Source organism: Microcaecilia unicolor, chromosome 2 (assembly GCF_901765095.1).
Source record: "Microcaecilia unicolor chromosome 2, aMicUni1.1, whole genome shotgun sequence".
In the NCBI taxonomy this organism is placed as follows: Eukaryota; Metazoa; Chordata; class Amphibia; order Gymnophiona; family Siphonopidae; genus Microcaecilia; species Microcaecilia unicolor.
Window position 1 is genome coordinate 479,189,230 of NC_044032.1, and position 22,024 is coordinate 479,211,253.

Consider the following 22,024-nt stretch of genomic DNA (forward strand, 5'->3'; position numbering starts at 1 on the left):
ATGCATCCGATACACGTGTCCAAAAATTGTTTTTTGGACGCGTGCCAAAAATGAAATTACTGCGAAATTTACGCAGTAGCCAGGCAGAAACTCCATTTTGGTGCACGTAGACGCTTACGTGATTTAGTAAAAGGGCCCCAAGGTGAGTAACATTTTTGAAAACTGGCATGAGTGGAGAAGGAGCAAGTGGGGATCACTCCTATCCCCTGGGGAGGGTCCAAGTGTACTGGGGATGGGACTTTGAAAGAGCAGGGCCATTTGTTCAAAATGGAGCTAGGACTGGAAGATCGGTGCCCAGGTCAAGGTGCAGGGGTTGGACCATAAACCACTACTGACTTTTGATAAGGGAAGGGGAGGGGGATTACAGAACTTTGTGGCCTCTTTTAAAGATGGGGGCTGCCATTAGGCTTTAAAACATGATGATGGTAACATGTGGAAACTCTCAATGTGCTTACTAAGCCACAGTTTAATAAATCCCAGCTGTACTTCCCTTTTAGCGAGTGGCTGCTTTACAAAAGGGCCCCTAAGTTTGTACCTGAGACAATGGAGGATTTAGTAACTTGCCCAAGATCACAAGGAGCAGCAGTGGGATTTAAGCCGGCCACCTGTGGATGTCAAGTCAGGTGGTCTAACCACTAGCTACTCCTCCCCTCCATGCAATGGTTTGTTCTCAGGTTACAAATGTTTCACCTCCCTCTAATATAGAATAAAATGGAACGCCAAGACATCTCTATAACATATTGTAGCATAATCACAGTATTTTTCTGAAAAACTAAAAGAGTTTCACAGCTCATTTTTATTTCTACTATGGTGGCAAAGAAGAAGGTGCAATCAGCGCTGTACCTCAGGATTCTTTTGAAACAAAGGCTTCACTCACGTTATGAGTTTTTGGCATACTTTCCTCTCCAGGTTCTCTTTTGTTGGCATGTGATTTTGTAATAGGTAGGGTGATGTGGAAAGCTGTCATTTTTCTCATGGCCTGCGTCTTTGTCCTTCTCATCTATCCTCTTAGGGCGTTATTCTATAAAGTAAACGCTAACATTGACATGCGAGCGGCATAGGTAAATGTTTAGAATACTGGTATATACGTCAGCTATCAGAGATATGCACATATTACGGAATAGTGCTTAGGTGAATATCCAGTATGTACATACATATGTGCAAAACCTTATAGAAAAGGCATCAAAGGAAATCAATCAGGCATTAAGAATGCTCAGCCGAAGAGACGGGTATGGTACTTTGTAAGGGACAATCCCTGGAAAAGCTGAATGGCAAAACATATCGAAATCTGTCCCCGACCGACCGACTTGACCTGTGAAATTTACTGAGATGAGTGTTGTCAAGAATCTCCTGTCATTACCTAACCTTGTGTATTCCTGCTGGTTTCTAGGGATGGAACGCTGCTAATGCTCTGATTTTTTTTTTATTGTATATGCCATGGATTGTTATTATTGTTTGTTTACTGTCTGTTTTATGTTTGACGCAAAATTATTAATAAAAATATGAAGCAAAAAAAAAAAAAGAAAATTGATGCTGGTGATTTTTCAATTCTTAAAGATTTTTGTACTAATTTGAAAAGTGTCTCTGAAAAATTTTGAAATGTACATGAGTCTACTCGGATCAGTGAGAAGGTGGGGTGCAGAAACCTTGTTAGGTTTGAACTGTTTAACCTTCAAGTCGCACCACTGAGATCCGCTGTGGCTGTAATGTTTAAGTGGCGCTTCATTCTCTATATATGGATGCATACGTGCACACATAGGGGGTAATTCTATAAATAGCACTCAAAAACATGCTTTTAAATTTCCTTTTGTACATGTTTTTAGCCATATATAACAGTTGTCTCAGTATTTTAGTCCTCTTGGCCCAAGATGCACTTTTAAAATTAGTTTTTCAATTATCTATTTATTTATTTTAAGATTTATTTACCATCTTTTTGAAGAAATTCACTCAAGGCGGTGCACAGTAGGAATAAATCAAACAAAAGCAATACACAATTACAGCAGTAAAATATTCAAATAACAAGACAAAATATGGCATAGTATACTACTTACAATGTCAACAGAACACAATACGTAATAAAACATTTCCCTCCCCCCTGTTTACAAAGCCTTTAATAGACAGGGGCCTTTAATAGACAGCATAGGGTATGAACAAAGATGGAGCATATAAGAGGAGTTAGAAAATAAGGGGACTAATTTAAAGAAAGTTGCACATAAGAACATAAGAGTAGCCACACTGGGTCAGACCAATGGTCCATCTAGCCCAGTATCCTATTTCCAATAGTGGCCAAACCAGGTCACAAGTACCTTGCAGAAACCCAAATTGTGGCAACATTTCATGCTACAATTCCCAGGGCAAGCAGTTGCTTCCCCATGTCTATCTTAATAGCAGACTCTGGACTTTTCCTCCAGGAACTTGTTCAACCCTTTTTTTAAAACCAGAAATGCTAACCGCTGTTACCACATTCTCTGGCAAACAGTGAAAAAGTATTTCCTCCTATTTGTTTTAAAAGTATTTCCAGTATTTCCATATAATTTCCTTGAGTGTCCCCTAGCCTTTGTACTTTTGGAATGAGTAAAAAATCAATTTACTTCTACACCACTCAGGATTTTGTAGACCTTAATCATATCTCCTCTCATCCGTCTCTTTTCCAAGCTGAAAAGCCCTAACCTCTTTAACCTTTCCACATACGAGAGGACTTCCATCCCCTTTATCATTTTGGTTGCTCTTCTTTGAACCTTTTCTAATTCCGCTATATCTTTTTTGAGATAAAGAGGGGCATTTTCGAAAGGGATGTCCAAGTTTTGATTTGGACGTCCTCGCAAAACGTCAAACCCATATTTTCGAAACAAGATGGACGTCCATCTTTTGTTTTAAAAGTTCCGTCAGGGACGTCCAAATCCTTAAATTTGGTCGTCCCTAGACATAGACATTTCTGATTTTCGGCGATAATCGAAACCAAGGACGTACATCTCAGAAACAACCAAATGCAAGCCCTTTGGTCATGGGAGGAGCCAGCATTTGTAGTGCACTGGTCCCCCTGAAATGCCAGGACACCAACCGGGCAACCTAGGGGGCACTGCAGTGAACTTCATAAATTGCTCCCAGGTACATAGCTCCCTTACTTTGTGTGCTGAGCCCACCAACCCCCCCCCCTAAACCTACTACCCACTACACCACTACCATAGCTCTTATGGGTGAAGGGGGGCACCTAGATGTGGGTACAGTGGGTTTTGGAGGGCTTGCTGTTTCCTCCACAAACGTAACAGGTAGGGGGTGGATGGGGCTGGGTCCGCCTGTCTGAAGTACACTGCACCCACTAAAACTGCTGCAGGGACCTGAGTATGACATCTGAGGCTGGCACAAAATATTTTTAAAGATTTTTTTGAGAGTGGGAGGGGGTTAGTGACCACTGGGAGAGTAACGGGAGGTCATCTGGTCATTTCGGGCACCTTTTTGTGCCTTGGTCGTAAGAAAAACAGGCCCAGGAGAAAATGTCCAAGTGCTCATCAGGGACATCCTTGTTTTTTTCGATTATGGGTCAAGGACATCCAAGTGTTATGCACACCCAAGTCCTGCCTTCGCTACGCCTCCAACACGCCCCCTTGAACTTTGACCGTCCCTGCGACGGAGTGCAGTTGGGGACATCCAAAATTGGCTTTTCGATTATATCGATTTGAACGTTTCTGTGAGAAGGACGTCCATCTTCCGATTTGTGTCGAAAGATGGACATCCTTCTCTTTCAAAAATGAGCCCGATGGTGACCACAACTGAATGCAATACTCAAGGTACGGTTGCACCATGGAGCAATACAGAGGCACTATAGTATTTTCGGTCTTATTCACCATCCCTTTCCTAATAATTCCCAGCATCTTGTTTGCTTTTTTGGCCGCTGCCTCACACCGAGCAGAAGATTTCAGCGTATTATCTACATTGACACCTAGATCCTTTTTGTTGAGTTCTGACCCCATGGTGGACCCTAGCATCGGATTATTCTTTCCAACGTGCATCACCTTTTATTTGTCTACATTAAATTTCATCAGCCATTTGGATGCCCAGTCTTCCAATTTCCTAAGGTCTTCCTGCAATATTTCACAGTCTGTATGTGTTTTAACAACCTTGAATAGTTTTGTGTCATCTGCAAATTTAATCACCTCACTCGTCATTAAAATTTCCATATCATTTAAAATATGTTAAATAGCATCAGTCCCAGTACAGATCCCTGCAGCACTCCACTATTCACTCTCCTCCATTGAGAAAAATGGCCATTTAACACTATCCTCTGTTTTCTGTCCAATAACCAATTCCCTAATCCACACCAGACTCTTACGTTCTATCCTATGACTCTTTAATGTTCTCTGGAGTCTCTCATGAGAAAATTTATCAAAAGCTTTCTGAAAATCTAGATACACTACATCAACCGGCTCGCCTTTATCCACATGTTTATTCACGCCTTCAAAGAAATGAAGCAAATTGGTGAAGACTTCCTTCAGCTGAACCCATGCTGACTCTGTCCCATTAAACCATGTTTGTCTATGTGTTCTGTAATTTTATTTTTTATAGTAGTTCCCACTATTTTGCCCGGCACTGACATCAGGCTTACCGGTCTGTAATTTCCCAGATCACCCCAGAACCCTTTTTTAAAAATGGGCATCACATTGGCCACCCTCCAATCTTCAAACACTATGGACGATCTTAATGACAGGTTATATATTACTAGCAGCAGATCAGCAATTTCATGCTTGAGTTCTTTGCGTACCCTTGGGTGTATGCCATCCGGTCCAGGTGATTTTCTATTCTTTAATTTGTCAGTTTGACTCAATACATCTTCCAGGTTCACCGAGATTTCTTTCAGTTCTTCCGCATCATCACCCTTGAAAACCATTTCCAATACAGGCAGATCTCTAACATCTTCTTCTGTAAAGATAGAAGCAAAGAATTCATTCAATTTCTCCGCTATGGCCTTGTCCTACCCAAGTGCCCCTTTTGCTCCTTCATGATCTAACAGTCCCACAGATTCCCTCACAGGCTTTCTGCTTCTGATGTACCTGAAAAAGTTGTTACTGTGAGTTTTAGCCTCTGCAGCAAGTTTCTATTCATATTCTCTTTTAGCCTTCTTTTTTAATGCTTTGGATCTGACTTGCCAGTGCTTATGTTGCTTCTTATTTTCATTTGGATCCTTTTTCCATTCTTTGAAGGACATTATTTTGACTGTAATAGCCTCTTTGACTTCACCTTTTAACCGTGCTGGTTTTCATTTTCTTTCCACCTTTGCAAATACGTGGAAGCATCTGATCTGGGCTTCCAAGATGGTATTTCTGAATAATGTCCACACCTCATTTAGTGTCCTAACCTTTGCTGCCAATCCTTTTAGCATCTTTTTAACCATTTCCTCATTTTAGTATAGTCGTCCCTTCGAACATTAAATGCAGCTACAATAGATTTCCTCTGTGGGTTCATCCCAGGTAGTAGCTCAAACTTGATCATGTTATGATCACTGTTTCCCAGGAGACCCAACACCACCACCTCTCACACTATCCCCTCCACGCCACCAAGGACCAGATCCAAAATGGCTCCCCCTCTTGTCGGTTCCTGGAGCAGTTGCTCCAAGAACCATGAGGTCAGAGAGGTGATAAAATATTAGAACATTGACATCGTTTTTGTCTTTTTTTGGCCTCTGTTATGATCTCATGTTACTATTTGACAAATAGGCATCCACACGTATTTGCAAATCTTTGTTTTAACACTTGTCCTTCTTTTTGGAGATGATCTTATTGATTCTACATACTTTCCTTTCTAATAAGTCACTCTGAGTTGCATTGCTGCACGCTTGTTTATATTGTATAAGGGGATGCTTTACAGCAATATCATGTGTGCACTGTTCAGACACCAAAAGATGCACGTCATCTTATTTGATCTCTTACTCTTTCATAGGACTGGAGTTACAACCAGTGACATACCTACCATAGTTGCCACCTGGGGTGGAGCATCCCCTCCTCTGAGCAAGGGGGGTGCAACGAGCAGTTGCATAGCTGTCCGCTCTGCCAGTCCCCTGCCCTGGAACAGGAAGTTGATGTAAGAGGGAGCAGGGAACTAGCAGAGCAAACAGCAGCACGACTGCTCGTCACACCCCCTTCCTGCCTGCACCCGGGGCAGACCACCCCACCCTTGGTACACTTGAGTATTGTGTTCAATTCTGGTCGCCGCATCTCAAGAAAGATATAGTAGAATTGGAAAAGGTGCAGCGAAGGGCGACTAAAATGATAGCGGGGATGGGACGACTTCCCTATGAAGAAAGACTAAGGAGGCTAGGGCTTTTCAGCTTGGAGAAGAGACGGCTGAGGGGAGACATGATAGAGGTATATAAAATAATGAGTGGAATGGAACAGGTGGATGTGAAGCGTCTGTTCACGCTTTCCAAAAATACTAGGACTAGGGGGCATGCGATGAAACTACAGTGTAGTAAATTTAAAACAAATTGGAGAAAATATTTCTTCACCCAAAGCATAATTAAACTCTGGAATTCGTTGCTGGAGAACGTGGTGAAGGCGGTTAGCTTAGCAGAGTTTAAAAAGGGGTTAGACGGTTTCCTAAAGGACAAGCCCATAAACCACTACTAAATGGACTTGGGAAAAATCCACAATTCCAGGAATAACATGTATAGAATGTTTGTACGTTTGGGAAGCTTGCCAGGTGCCCTTGGCCTGGATTGGCCGCTGTCGTGGACAGGATGCTGGGCTCGATGGACCCTTGGTCTTTCCCAGTGTGGCATTACTTATGTACTTATGTACTTACTTGTAGCTCCTCTTATAGGGGTCTTTTTACACTGAAAAATGGGCTGCAGTAGTGTAGGCGCGTATTTTGGGCGTGCACAGAATCATTTTTCAGCGCACCTGTAAAAAATGCTTTTGGGAGGGGGGCCAAAAAAAGGACGTGCGGCAAAATGGAGATTGGCACATGTCCATTTTGGGTGTGAGACCTTCCCGCCAGCCATTGACTTAGCAGTAAAATCTCATGCGTTAACCGGGCGGAAATGGTCAATGCGCGTCCAAATGCTGATTACCACCTGCATGCCAGAAAATAAAAATATGAAATATGAAAATAAAAATATGAAATTACTTCCTGGGCCATGCGGTAGCCAGGTGGTAACTCAGAATTTGTGCACATTGGGCTTACATAGGCACTTATGCGGCTTTGTAAAAGGACCCCAGTGATTAAAACACACTGTTCATTTTCCATCTTGCAACTGTTTTGTTTGCTGTTTTTTCTTCAAAAAGGTATGATAATTTTGTGAAAGAAATCTTATTTTAACTTAGGCATTGATATTATATAAAAATCGGATTAAGCTAGGTCTATATTTTCTGGAGTCAAGCAGGCAGGGTGGGAGCTGGAGCCAAGACAGGCAAAGCTGAAGACAGGGCTGGCAAGGGAAAGCTGGTGCTAGAAAGAAGGCAGGCAGGGCTGAAGCTGGAGACAAGGCTGACAAGGCTGGAACCGGAGGCAGGGCAGGCGAAGGTAATGCTCAAGCTGGAACATTTATTATTAATAATCCTGCCCTGGCAGTTGTCCTTGCAACTAAAACCATGCATACGGATGGACAGACAGACAGTCATCAATAGGTATTATCGCTTAAGCAAAGCAAAAAAATTAAATAAATTAAAAATAAAAATCCTTTTGTTAATCGTCATCCTTTCGTTCACTACAATTTAGTATTTTCAAGTAGCACAAAAAAAGGCCCTTCAAATCTGTCTCAAAACATTATCAAGTGTGAAAAATGTCATGCAAAAATAGTGCTTTCCACATGTATGTTGTCTACCAGGACTCAGATGCAAATAACCCAGTTGAAAATATATTCATATACTGTTTGTTGTTAAAAAGTTAACTATACCTCAAAAAGGCGCATTTATTTTTGTTGCAAAACCCAGTACGTAAGGTGCCCTTTTACTAAGTGGCAGTAAACACTAACGTGTGTTTACCACATGCTAAAAGGCACCACTGCGGGATTCGCTCATGCTTTCTGCGGTAGTTCTGGGATCATCACGCACCAATCTTCAGCACAGGAAACCCACGCGCTTTTTAGCGCAGCTTTGTAAAAGGTCCCCTAAGTTTGTACCTGAGGTAATGCAGCCCGCTGCGCTAACCATCAGACGCCTCCTTTTCTTTTTTTATCACAGTAATCGGTAACTATAAATCGATGTTTTACTCTTTCAAAAAATACAAACACAAGGGAACGCTCCATGAAGTTACATGTTAATACTTTTAAAACAAATAGGAAGAAATGTTTTTTTCACTTAATGAATAGTTAATCTCTGGAACTCATTGCTGGAGGATCCGGTAACAGTGGTTAACGTATCTAGGTTTCAAAAAGGTTTGGACAAGTTCCTGGAGGAAATGTCCATAGTTTGCTGTAGAGATAGACATGGAGGAAGCCACTGTTTGTCTCTGGGATTGGTAACGTGAATCTTGCTACTATTTGGGATTCTTAATAAGTATTAAGGAAAAATAGGAGTAATAATAACATGGCAGTATTCAACATAGCAATATACAAATATTTTTTTTAAAAAAAGGGTGACAAGGAGGGATCAGATATTCACTACCGGTAAACTATCAGGCCTCCTATAGCACCCAGCTATTCCAGATCCAAGCCTTCTAAGTGTAATCAATCATTTGCCACCATTGTCCCAATTAATGTGGTGCACACTTTTGCAAACTAAGACTCTGCTACAAAATTGTTGTAAGTTTTAAAATAGTAAACAAAAACAGTGCTCACAAAATTTCACAACACCTGACACCCACATACAAAAAAATGGAATTTTGATCCACTAAACCTGCTTCCAAGGTACTCATAAAAAGTTGCTAAAACTCAAATTTACTATTTAAAATAGTAAACAAAAAAAAGCAACTACTTACCTGCTCATGCAAAAACAGTGCTGACAAAATTTCACAACACGTGATGCCCACATAGAAAAAATGGCTTTTTGGTCCACTCAATCTGCTTCCAAGGTAGTCATAAAAAAGTTGCTAAAACTCAAATTTCACCAGTGAAAAATTGCTATCTCTGAAAGATGCAGCTCAGGGCACAAAACCCAGAGATGGTGCTTTTCACTGGTGAAATTTGAGTTTTAGCAACTTTTTGTGATTACCCTGGAAGCAAGCAGGTCAGGTAGATCGAAACAACATTTTTTGTTTGTGGGCGTCAGGTGTTGTGAAAGTTTTGTCAGCACTGTGTTTGCATGAGCAGATAAGTAGCTGTTTTTTTTTTTTGTTTACTATTTTAAAACCTATAACAAGTTTGTTGCAGAGTCTTAGCCTGGCCTGCCCACCCTCTCCTCCAGCTCCACTTCCTTTTTATCTACAAATTAAGCCCTGACATTCCTAGTTGGCCTCTTAGTAATTTCCTTCTGGCAGGAATTATACAATTGTACAGAGGAAAACTCACGGCATCTGCACATTTTTACAACTGAAGGCCAGTTTGATGATATTTGAACATTTCACTTTCAGTCAAATCCAAAACACTTGAATATCTACAAATGTTCTGAATATCTTCAAGCACAAATCTTTTCCCTTAACAAGTTTCAGCTGCTGCTCAGGAACATCAGAAAAATTGTATTGCTTGAAAATGCTCATACTTTTGCAGCTGCATGTAAACCTCATGATAATCAACAGGGCTGGCCCAACAATTAGGCAAGACTAGGTGGTTGCCTAGAGTGGCAGCTTCTAGGGGCAGCAAAGATCATCTGCAGTCAAAGCAAACCAATAGATCCTGACAGCCACACAAACTCTAGAACTATCAGCACATACAAACATGCATTTGTATAGGATGTTTGTGGGATGATCATGTTAAGCTTAATTATAAAACTCTTGGGGATGCTGCAGGCTAGGGGCATGGTGGGTGGTCATAAGTACATGAGTACATAAGTATTGCCACACTGGGACAGACCAAAGGTCCATCAAGCCCAGCATCCTGTTTCCAACAGTTGCCAATCCAGGTCACAAATACTTGGCAAGATCCCAAAAAGGTTCAATACATTTTATGCTGCTTATCCCAGAAATAAGCAGTGGATTTTCCCCAAGTCATTTTAATAATGGTCTATGGACTTTTCCTTTAGGAAGCTTTCCATACCTTTTTTAAACCCTGCTAAGCTAGCGATGAATTCCAGAGTTTAATTACATGTTGAGTGAAGAAAACTTTCACTGGTCGGTGGTAAGGGCTCAGGTTGTAAATAGGCACGTGCTAGTTTTAATATTACTACTACTTAACATTTCTAAAGCGCTACTAGGGTTACGCAGCGCTGTACAATTTAACATAGAGGGGACGGTCCCTGCTCAAGGAGCTTACAATCTAAAAGACAAGTGAACAGTCAATCCGAAAGGGGCAGTCAAATTGGGGCAGTCTGGATTACTGAACGGTAAGAGTTAGGTGCCGAACGCAGCATTGAAGAGGTGGGCTTTAAGCAAAGACTTGAAGATGGGCAGGGAGGGGGCTTGGCGTAAGGGCTCAGGAAGGCTGTTCCAAGCATGGGGTGAGGCGAGGCAGAATGAGCGGAGCCTGGAGTTAGCGGTGGTGGAGAAGGGTACTGAGAGGAGGGATTTGTCCTGTGAACTGAGGTTTTGGGTGGGAACGTAAGGGGAGATGAGGGAAGAAAGGTAGTGAGGGGCAGCAGACTGAGTACATTTGTAGGTAAGAAGGAGAAGCTTGAATTGAATGCGGTATCTGATTGGAAGCCAGTGAAGTGACCTGAGGAGAGGGGTGATATGAGTATATCGGTTCTGGCGGAATATAAGACGTGCAGCAGAGTTCTGAACAGATTGAAGGGGGGATAGATGGCTAAGTGGGAGGCCGGTGAGGAGTAAGTTGCAGTAGTCAAGGCGAGAGGTAATGAGAGCGTGGACGAGAGTTCGGGTGGTGTGTTCAGAGAGGAAAGGGCGAATTTTGCTGATGTTAAAGAGGAAGAAGCGACAGGTCTTGGCTATCTGCTGGATATGCGCAGAGAAGGAGAGGGAGATGACTCCGAGGTTGCGGGCAGATGAGATGGGGAGGATGAGGGTGTTATCAACTGAGATAGAAAGTGGAGGAAGAGGAGAAGTGGGTTTTGGTGGAAAGACGATGAGCTCGGTCTTGGACATGTTCAGTTTCAGGTGGCGGTTGGACATCCAGGCAGCAATGTCGGCTAGGCAGGCTGATACCTTTGCCTGGGTCTCAGCGGTGATGTCTGGTGTGGAGAGATACAGCTGGGTGTCATCAGCATAGAGATGATACTGGAAACCATGAAATGAGATCAGGGAGCCCAGGGAAGAGGTGTAGATTGAGAAGAGAAGGGGTCCAAGGACAGATCCCTGGGGAACGCCAACAGATAACGGGATGGGGGTGGAGGAAGATCCGTGAGAGTGAACTCTGAAGGTGCGGTTGGAGAGATAGGAGGAGAACCAGGAGAGGACAGCGCCCTGGAACCCAAATGAGGACAGTGTGGCAAGAAGTAAGTCATGATTGACCATGTCAAAAGTGGTGGATAGATCGAGGAAGATGAGGATGGAGTAGTGGCCTCTGGGTTTGGCAAGGAACAGGTCATTACAGACTTTAGAGAGTGCTGTTTCTGTCGCGTGTAGAGGGTGAAAACCGGATTGAAATGGATCAAGGATGGCATGAGAGGAGAGAAAATCAAGGCAGCGGCTGTGAACAGCATGCTCAAGTATTTTGGAGAGGAAGGGTAGGAGGGAGATGGGGCAGTAATTGGAGGGACAGGTAGGGTCAAGTGATGGTTTTTTGAGGAGAGGTGTGACTACGGCGTGCTTGAAGGTGTCAGGGACAGTTGCAGTGGAAAGAGAGAGGTTGAGGATATGACGGAGGGGGTGACAGTATGAGAGATGATGTTAAGTAAGTTGGTGGGGATGGGGTCAGAAGAGCAGGTGGTGCATTTCGAGGAGGAAAGAAGACGAGCAGTTTCCTCCTCGGTGATGTCAGGAAAGGAGGAGAAAGAGGCCTGGGTTTGTTGGTTGAGGGAGAGGGTTGACGGGTGAAGAGGAGGAGATGGCTTGGTAGTGAACTCAAGGTTGATCTTTTGCACCTTGTCACGGAAGTAATCAGCCAGTGATTGAGGAGAGAGCGAGGGGGGGGGGGGAGTGGAGGGCACTTTGAGGAGGGAGTTAAGGGTGGTGAAGAGACGACGGGGGGTTGGAGCTGAGAGAATTGGTCAATTGGGTGTAATAGTCCTGTTTGGCAAGGAATAGGGAGGAGTGGAAGGAGGATAGCATGAATTTGTAGTGAAGGAAGTCTGAATGGGTGTGAGATTTCCTCCAGAGGCATTCAGCAGATCGGGCGCAGGAGCAAAGATAATGGATGCAAGGGGTCAGCCAAGGCTGGGGATTAGTACGCATTGTGGGATGGGAGGTGGATGGTGCGAGGGTGTCCAGAGCAGAGGCGAGAGTAGCATTGTAGGCGGAGACAGCCTGGTCGACAGACTCGGAGGACATGACGGAGGGGAGGAGATTAGAAATACTAGAGGATAGGGTGGGAGGGTCAATAGCCTGGAGATTCCTGGAGGTAGTGGTTAAAGTTGGACGGGGCTGAGGGGAGGGGGGTGAAGAAGAGTGAAGGCGATTAGGTGATCAGAGAGAGGAAGAGCTGAGGCGTGGAAATTGGAGGAAGAGCCGGAAGAGGAGAGGACGAGGTCAAAACAATGTCCGTCTCGGTGAGTAGGGGTGGTGGAGCATAGCTGGAGGTTGAAGGAGGATGTTAGAGTGAGGAATTGAGAAGCGTGAGGGTCGGAATGGTCATCAATGTGTATGTTAAAGTCTCCGAGAATGAGGGACGGAGATGAGGGTTCAAGAAAAACGGAAAGCCAGGCATCGAAGTCGGTGAGGAAGGAAGAGAGGGATTTATTAGGGGGGCGGTAAATGACTGCCACTCTGAGTGGCAATGGGTAGAATAGCCGGATGGAGTGAGCTTCAAAGGATGAGAAGCAGTGAGACTGCGGTAGGAGGAGGGGTTGGAAACTACAGGAGGGCGAGAGTAGTAGCCCGACGCCTCCACCGCGGCCAGCTGTGCGGGGAGTGTGGGAGAAGAGATAACCTCCATGACAAAGAGCCGCGACTGAGGCAGAGTCGTCAGGGGAGAGCCAGGATTCAGTTAGGGCGAGCAGTTGAAGGGAATGAGAGATGAAGAGATCGTGGGTGAAGGACAGTTTGTTGCAGATCGAGTGGGCATTCCACAAGGCACATGAGAAGGGGAGGGAAGAGGGGGGAGGAGGGGAATAGAAACGAGATTGGAGACATCACAGAATCGTTTGCATGGATAGGAGGAGGACAGGTGAGGGGGCCTGGATTAGGATTAATGTCTCCCGCAGATAGCAGGAGGAGGAGCAAGAGGGTGCGGAGGAGGGTGGGGGAGGTCCGGCGACGAAGGCGACGAAGACGGGGTGCACTAAGGAGGAATGGTGATGGGTTAATGGCAGGAAGGAAGTGTTGAAGGTTAAGAGCTAGGAAGGAGGAGGGGGACAAGAGAGATGGAGAGGTGGTGAGGGATGGGGGTGAATAGGGTATTGCCGTAGTGAGTAGGACTGGAGGGGACATGGGTGGACAATGAGTTCCTGCGGTAGACAGCGGTGGGGGGAGGGCAAAAAGATTAGGAAGGGACAGGGCAAGGAAGAGAATGTGGACAGGGGCCATAAGTAGTGATTGTGGTGTAACAGGTGTATGTGTAGTGACTGAGGTGAGAAGCAGATAGATAGAGCGGAGAAGCAGGATTGGAGGCTTGGAATTGGTGGAATTGATGGACTGGGGAGCAGGTAAGTCAATGGCTGACAAGTTAGCAAGCAGGCAAGTAAGGCAATGGCTGCCAAGCTAGCAGGCGGGCTGGAACAGGCTGGTGCAGATGGACAGGAACGAGCAGGGAGAAGCAGGGAGAAGCTGGGGAGCAGGTAAGTCAATGGCTGACAAGTTAGCAGGCAGGCTGGAGCATACTGGACTGGACTGGAGCAAGCAAGGAGAAGCTGGAGCAAGCAGGCTGGAGCAGATGGACAGGAACAAGCTGGTGCAGATGGACAGGATCGAGCAGGTAGAAGCTGGAGCAAGCAGGCTGGAGCAGATGTACTGGAGCAAGCAGGCTGGAGCAGGTGTACTGGAGCAGGCAGGCTGGAGCAAGCAGGGAGAAGCTGGTTCAGGCGGACTGGAGCATGCTGGAGCAGATGTACTGGAGCAAGCAGGCTGGAGCAGGTGTACTGGAGCAAGCAGGCTGGAGCAGATGGACTGGAACAAGTAGGGAGAAGCTGGAACAGGGGGACTGGAACACTGGAGCAAGCAGGGGAAGCTGGATCGGCGGACTGGAACAAGCTGGGATCGAGCGGACTGGAACAAGCTGGGATCATGCAGACTGGAACTAGCTCGGATCAGGTGGATCAGGCGCGGATCAGGTGGACTGGAGCACACTAGAGCATTTGGACTGGAACAAGCAGGCTGAAGCAGATGGACTGGAACAGGCAAGGGGGAAGCTGGATCGGCGGACTTGAACAAGCTGGGATCAGGCGGACTGGAACAGGCTGGGATCAGGTGGACTGGAACAAGCTGGGATCAGGCGGACTAGAACAGGCTGGGATCAGGCAGACTGGAATGAGCTTGGATCAGGCAGGCTGGAACGAGCTCAGATCAGGCGGACTGGAACAGCTGGGATCGGGCAGACTGGAACAAGCAGGGGGGAAGCTGGATTGGCGGTCCCCTCTGCTTTGCAGCGGTCTAGCTCCTCCGGGGAATATCTGCAGGTTCGGTTCGGGAGCGGGACCTTGTGGCTAATTCCGCCAGGCCTTCAGACAGCGCTGTCTATCAGACACAGCAGGTCTCAGCACGGCTGTCTCTACAACTGACCGCCACGTGTCTCTGCCTGCTGGGGCTGCGGGTAATTCAGCATTCGCTCCCAGGATGTGTTCTGCCTTATTCCGTCGCTGCAATGGTGCAGCCTCTCTCGGGTCTGGGTTCCATCTTTCGCCCGTCTCCTCACTTAATGGGTTAGGGGATCGGTCACTCCGCATCCACTCTTCCTCGTGGCTTCCGCTCGTGTCGGCAGGGAGAGGACGAACGCTTCTTTCGGGTCTGGGCACCGTTGCTCGTGTTCGTCACTTCTCCTGCTGGGCCACTCGGCTCTGCACAACCACGTCTTCGGGGTGTTCACGGCCCTCCGCTCGGCGAGGGGTCTTGGGTCCTCTTACGTTCCCGAGATGTCGGGGAACACAGAGATTTACGGAACCCAGGAGGAGCTCAGGTTAGTGAAATCGTTCAGGTCGCCTCCGAGGCTGGTCCTGGCCTGGGTCTAATGCGATCTCGCACTGTCATGACTCGGTTAAACCAGTACCAGCAAAGGTGGTGTCTCTCCCGACCTCTAGCAGCCTCGGTCTCTCGGTCTCAGTGCCCTCAGCGGGCACAGGATCCGTAAGGTCTGCTTTGGTCTGGGGAGCTCGTCACTGGGCTACTGGTCGGTCGGCCATCTACCTAAATGTACCTAATAATAGCACAGACCCATTAAAAAATGGCCTTTATCCCAGCCGTGGAAAAAATTGGCCCAGTGCGTACACAAAAGATATGCCCACACTACCACAGACCATTTCTTACCATAGCTATGTAAAAGGACCCCTAAGTCTCCTTTTTTCAGAGATGGCCACATTTGATATCTCCTTTATTGTCCTTCTCCATCCCTTTCTTCACCTGCTATACTGTCCTGCACTTATCCACCCAGGGGGTTATTTTATAAGGATAACACCAATATTTAAGAGCCAAAAACGTGTGTAAATAGCCAGCATACTGGCATATAGAACCGTATGTATGCACACACATAAGCAAATGCCAATATTCTGGATACACGCTATTCTATAAAGTGGTCTAAATGTGACAGTATGAAGATAGGGAACACATGGGCAGAGACTGGGTGGAAAGTGGGTAGAGTGCAAAGGTATGCACATAAATGGTAGAATATTATAATTACAAAAAACAGGGGTGAAAGTGGAGAGAAATCCAAATGACCAACACAAAAAGGAGTAAGAGCGTCTAAAAGGTTTATTCGCCACGGGCCGTGTTTCAGCAACAAATGTATTTATTTATTTATTTATTTGCTGCATTTGTATCCCACATTTTCCCACCTATTTGCAGGCTCAATGTGGCTTACAATGTTCCTTCATGGCATTTGCCATTCCAGAGTAAAAAGGTACAATTGATATTGCATAGTGAACATGGATAAGATAGTAGATTATATGGATAACATGATAGATCGTCATTTCAGAGTAGAAGATACAATTGGTATTACATAAAGAATATTGATGTCATAGTAGATCATACAGATAAAATAGTAGAATGTCTTTACAAAGTAAAGATGCAATTGGTATTATATAAAGAATATGGATGATATAAAAGAAATAAGTAATAAGGCATAGGGAGAAAACATTGATGATGTATTACAGTTCCTATTATGGATCATTGTGGTATGCCTTGTTGAAGAGATAGGTCTTCAGTGATTTATGAAAGTTGATTAGAGTGTAAATTATTTTCATATCTTTTGGCAATGCATTCCACAACTGTGTGCTCATATAGGCGAAGCTAGACGTATGTGTTAGTTTGTATCTATCCCCGATCCTCTTCAACCATATGATGATTCCTCTGGCCAAATCCCTATCCAATTCAGGTCTTAAGCCCTTTATCTACGCTGATGACGTCACAATATTCATCCCTTTCCAATCCAACCTTACAGAAATCTCGGAGAAAATAATCACTGCCATGAACATCCTAGCATCCTGGGCCAATGCTTTCAAGATGAAAATGAACAAAGAAAAAACTCAATGCCTAATTCTTTCATCACAACACGCCACTCAGCTCCCAACCACCCTGACCACCCCCGACGTTACAATCCCAATATCTGACAATCTAAAAATCCTAGGAGTAACATTAGACAACCACCTAACTTTGGAAACTCATGCAAAAGCCACGACGAAGAAGATGTTCAACATGATGTGGGTACTGAAAAGAGTAAAACCATTCCTCCCATAGAAAACTTTCCGCAATCTAGTACAATCCACAGTACTCACCCATGCCAACTACTGCAACAGCATCTTCATCGGTTGCAAAGCCCAAATCATAAAAAAACTCCAAACCGCCCAAAACACAGCAGCCAGACTCATTTTTGGCAAATCACAATCTGAAAATGCAACACCAGTACGTGAAAAACTTCACTGGCTCTCTATCAATGAACGCATAAACTTCAAAGCTCACACAATGATCCACAAGATCCTCCATGGCGAATCTCCAAGCTACATGGCCAACTTGATAGACCTACCAGCCAGGAACGGGTCCAAATCTTCTCAAACATATCTCAATCTTCATCTTCCCAATTGCAAAGGCCTCAAATACAAAACCTATTACGCATCCAACTTCTCCGTTATAGACAGCAAACTCTGGAACGCAATACCTCGACACATCCGAACAACCAATGAACATCTACCCTTCCGAAAGCTGCTGAAAACTTACCTCTTCAAACAAGCCTACCCCAACAACCCAACTTAAATCTCAAACCTAATCCACACCACTAGCACCACCCATATTCCAATCCTCTCCCCCACGTATCGTCCTATGGTCCTACTCTCTATAACTGGGTTATCCTTGTGATACTTTGTACCATACTTTGTATTATCTCTGTGATACTTTGCACCATACCTTGTAAGCCGCACTGAACCTGCTATCGAGCGGGGTATAAATGCTATAAATAAATAAATATTTTATTCCTTTACAGTTGTATACATAGTACACATAATATTTACTACTTTGTAGCTTCATTGCGTGCCCCCTAGTCCTAGTATTTTTGGAAAGAGTAAACAAGCAAGTCACGTCTAATCATTCCACTGCACTCATTATTTTATAGACCTCTATCATATCTTCCCTCAGCTGTCTTTTCTCCAAGCTGAAGAGCCTAGCTGCTTTGGCCTTTCCTCATAGGGAAATTGTCCCATCCCCTTTATCATTTTCGTCACCCTTCTCTTTACCTTTTCTAATTTCACTATATCTTTTTTGAGATGTGGTGACCAGAATTGCACATAGTATTCGAGGTGAGGTCGCGCCATGGAGTGATACAAAGGCATTATAATGTCCTCATTTTTGTTTTCCATTCCTTTCATAATAATACCTAAAATTCTATTTGGTTTCTTAGCCGCCACTGCACACTGAGCAGAGGGTTTGAATGTATCCTCAACGATGACACCTAGATCCCTTTCCTGGTCAGTGACTCCTAATGTGGTACCTTGCATCACGTAGCTATAGTTCGGGTTCCTCTTTCCCACATGCATCACTTTGCACTTGCTCACATTAAATGTCATATGCCATTTGGATGCCCAGTCTCCCAGTCTTGTAAGGTCCTCTTGTAATTTTTCACAATCTTCTTGCGATTTAACAACTTTGTTTAACTTTGTGTTGTCAGCAAATTTAATTACTTCACTAGTTACTCCCATCTCTAGATCATTTATAAATATGTTAAAAAGCAGTAGTCCCAGCACAGACCCCTGGGGAACCCCACTATCTACCCTTCTCCATTGAGAATATTGACCATTAAATCCTTCTCCATTGAGAATACTGACCATTTAACCCTACTCTCTGTTTTCTATCTTTTAACCAGTTTTTAATCCTCAATAGAACACTACCTCCTATCCCATGACTCTCCAATTTCCTCTGGAGTCTTTCATGAGGTACTTTGTCAAATGCCTTTTGAAAAGTCAGATACACAATATCAACTGGCTCACCTTTATCCACATGTTTATTCACCCCTTCAAAGAAATGTAATAGATTGGTGAGGCAAGATTTCTCTTCACTAAATCCATGTTGGCTTTGTTTCATTAATCCATGTTTTTGAATATGCTCTGTAATTTTGTTCTTTATAATAGCCTCTACCATTTTGCCCAGCACCGACATCAGGCTCATCGGTCTATAATTTCCTGGGTTCACCTCTTGAACCCTTTTTAAATATCGGCTATTTTGCCTCTTGTTATATGAGTAGATGGGGGTAGGGGAGTATTAATTTTGTGAGATTTTTTCCCTCCAGTTCAGTGTGAATGGGAGTTTTTTGTGGTCTAACCAGGGTATTGTTCCCCAGGTATAGTTGTCAATGAAATGTGAATTTATGGATGGGAATCTGAAAGTAAACATGTATATCATGCAGTAATGAAATAACTTAATTGCTGAAACAGATTATAAGTGTACCAAATGTTAGCATCTACTTTTTAGAATTACTCCTCTAGTGTCTAATGGGCCTGACATGGGAGCATTTTCTCCAGAAGGGTTAGTTCTGTACATACAATGACAGGTATGAACCTTACTCCTAAAGCAGATGTACATTATCTCCTTTGTATCTTCAAGAGTCAAACTTACAGTTTTTAGCTCTCTCAGCTTTTTCATTAGTTTCTGTGGTTTATCTCCTGCTGCAGTGGGTCTACAAAGAGGTTCAACATGGTCTATGGGTGCATCAGGGATGTTATTGTCTCCTGAAGGTTTTGCACTATCGTTATCACCATCTTTAGTCCTAGTGTGTAAGTCAGAAGTGGGCAACTTTTTATCCTGAGTGACTAGTGGCCAGTATGTATCTTTCTTCTTCTTTCCTATTATACTCTTACAGTAGTGTCACCTCACTGAGACTTGGTCTAGATGTTATATAATAAGGTCACTGCTTGAAGATACTTGGCAAAATTTGAGGCGAAAGAATATTCCCTCCCCCTCAGAGATACACAGCAATTCATGAGTTTGTTGTGTTCTTCATTGAGGACCTCTCTAGTCCGACTGTTCTACCTTTCTTGTTATTCCATCCCTACTCCCTCCCTCTGCCTCTGTGTATACTGTTTCCATTGATTATTGCCCCCTCAAAAGTATCTCCACTAATCTGCACCTGATAGCACTGGCCGGTTAAGTATAAACTGGCCAAAGATATTCCAGCTATTTACATGACCCGATGTTGCCACTTACAGTAGCCGGTGATGCGCTGAATATTTGGCGATAGATGGTTATATTGTGCGATATAGCTGGTTATTCTCCTAGCCACTAATTGAGAATATTCAGCAGGAGATAGCCTGCTATCGCCAGTGTTATTCCTGGCCGGTTAAATGTTTTTGAATACCAGGGGGTACATTTTTAAGAGTCAGTAAAGCTCAGTTACCCTGTTCTTTGGGGCTTTCACAAGGTTATACAACCCAAGCTGGTGTCACTGTAAGGCTGCTCACTGCTATTCCAGCCAGGCCAGCTTTTCTTTCACTTTCTCAGTGCAGTCAATAGAAATAGAATAAAAATTATTCTATTTCTATTGACTGCTTTTAGAAGTGGACTAACACAGCTACCACATCTCTCTACTTTCTCAGTGCAATCAGTAATTTGAGCTGAACAGGCAGCACTGCAGGGTTCCAGCCCCTCCATCCTTAAATGCAGCTGGTAAGATACTTCTTGAATCTCGTTTTGCACAATTTCCCTGTATTACAAAAAAATCTTTTCTTTTGTTAACAGTTCAAGCATTCATTCTTGAGGGCTGGGGGAATTTTCTTCTTCCCTCTTTTTTTTCAGTTCAGTTATTTTCTCTCTCTTCAGTCACATCTGAACCAAAACAGAAAAAAATGCGCTCCGGCACTACTGGTAAATTTTAATCCTTGTTGCTTTCTCCTCTTCTTCTCTTCTCTGCCATTCCTCTACAGCCAGAGAAGGGAAAGAGGGAAGCTGCCACTCAGTACAGAATCATACAGAAGCCAACCCATGGCCCCTTTCCCCAAATGGGTTGGGAAAAAAAATACAAGAGAGACAGAGAGAGCATTGTTATGCCTGTGGCTTCATACTCTATGAAAGTTTCCACAGAGTCTCCCTCTCCAGCAGTGACACTTCCATAGGCTCTTATTTCAGACTGTTCCTTGGTCTACTGCTGGTGAGAGCTCCTTGCTTCTTCCTGCTCTTCCCATAGGCATGACATATTGTTGATCTACCCAAAGTGACATGTTAGCCCCACCCCTGTTGCCTGGCAACCATCAGAAACTCCAGGGATCCTCTGCCTGTCTAAGAGTTAGCTCTTCTGTTAGGGACTGTTCCCAATTCTCAATCCTCAGTTCTGCTTTTTGTATTTGTTTGTTTTTACCTACAGAGACTAATGGCCGCTTATAAGTTGCCCAAGGATAGTGAGCTGCCCTAGCCCTGTCATACTCCTTCAGATAATGTGGCCTATCCTGAGAAGGGGGCTCTAAAAGCAGGAACCTCCTCCCTCCTCCCCTTCTGCCTTCAGCGTCTCTCACATCCTTGTGGCCCTTTCCTTCCCTTCTCTGCTGACCTCTCCAGGAGATGTGCATGCTGCAGGGTACTTTTGTTAGGCAAAACAGCGCACAGAGTTTTGAATATTGAAAACTAACTGCCTTTCCTAATCTAACCAAGTCCCAGAACTGCCTTCAAAAATACATGACAATTGTGGGGCCGATATTTATCCTGTGGCGATCAGCATTTTTTAAAAACAGTGACTGCCGTGTGGTTAAGATTGTATATTCAGCGCTAGTAGTCAGAGACTGGTTGGTGCTGAAAGTGTGAGATCCATACTGACCCTGGTGCTATTCAGACCACTAACCAGACAGCCAACTGGATAAAGCTAGGGGTGCTTTTTTGCTGTATTTACCTGTACCTATGTGTAATGTATAAACCACTTTGGTTGTACCGCAGAGAGGCGGTGTATCAAATCCATGAAGCCCTCCCTCCATTTATCAAATTAGCCATTTGGTTAGTGGTCTGAATATCATCGCTAACTAGATAATCTCCAGCTCCACCCACAGACTGTTCTGGCACTGACCAGATAGTGCTGCTGAATATTCCATTGGCTGCCACTTAGGATGTTAGCAGCACCTGTTAATCATATATATGCCCACTGTTCCCTCTAAGCTGAGCGATAATCCTCCACCTATAGTCCTGCCAGTGGGGGGTGCTGTTTCACTATCACATTTTTAATAGTGAGGGAACAGGCAAGCTTTGCAGTACTCCACGGAACCTGACGGTCTGT

The 22,024-nt window shown here is 44.4% G+C and overlaps 1 long non-coding RNA gene across 1 annotated transcript; it reads right to left on the minus strand.

The window, feature by feature from the left end:
- Positions 1-562: 562 nt before the first annotated feature.
- On the minus strand, positions 563-21,198 carry LOC115462997. Its single transcript, XR_003940981.1, has 3 exons — positions 21,187-21,198; positions 5,903-5,907; positions 563-639 (listed from the first exon to the last, which is right to left on the minus strand). It is a non-coding gene; the product is annotated as an uncharacterized LOC115462997 (long non-coding RNA).
- Between the last annotated feature and the right edge of the window lie 826 nt (positions 21,199-22,024).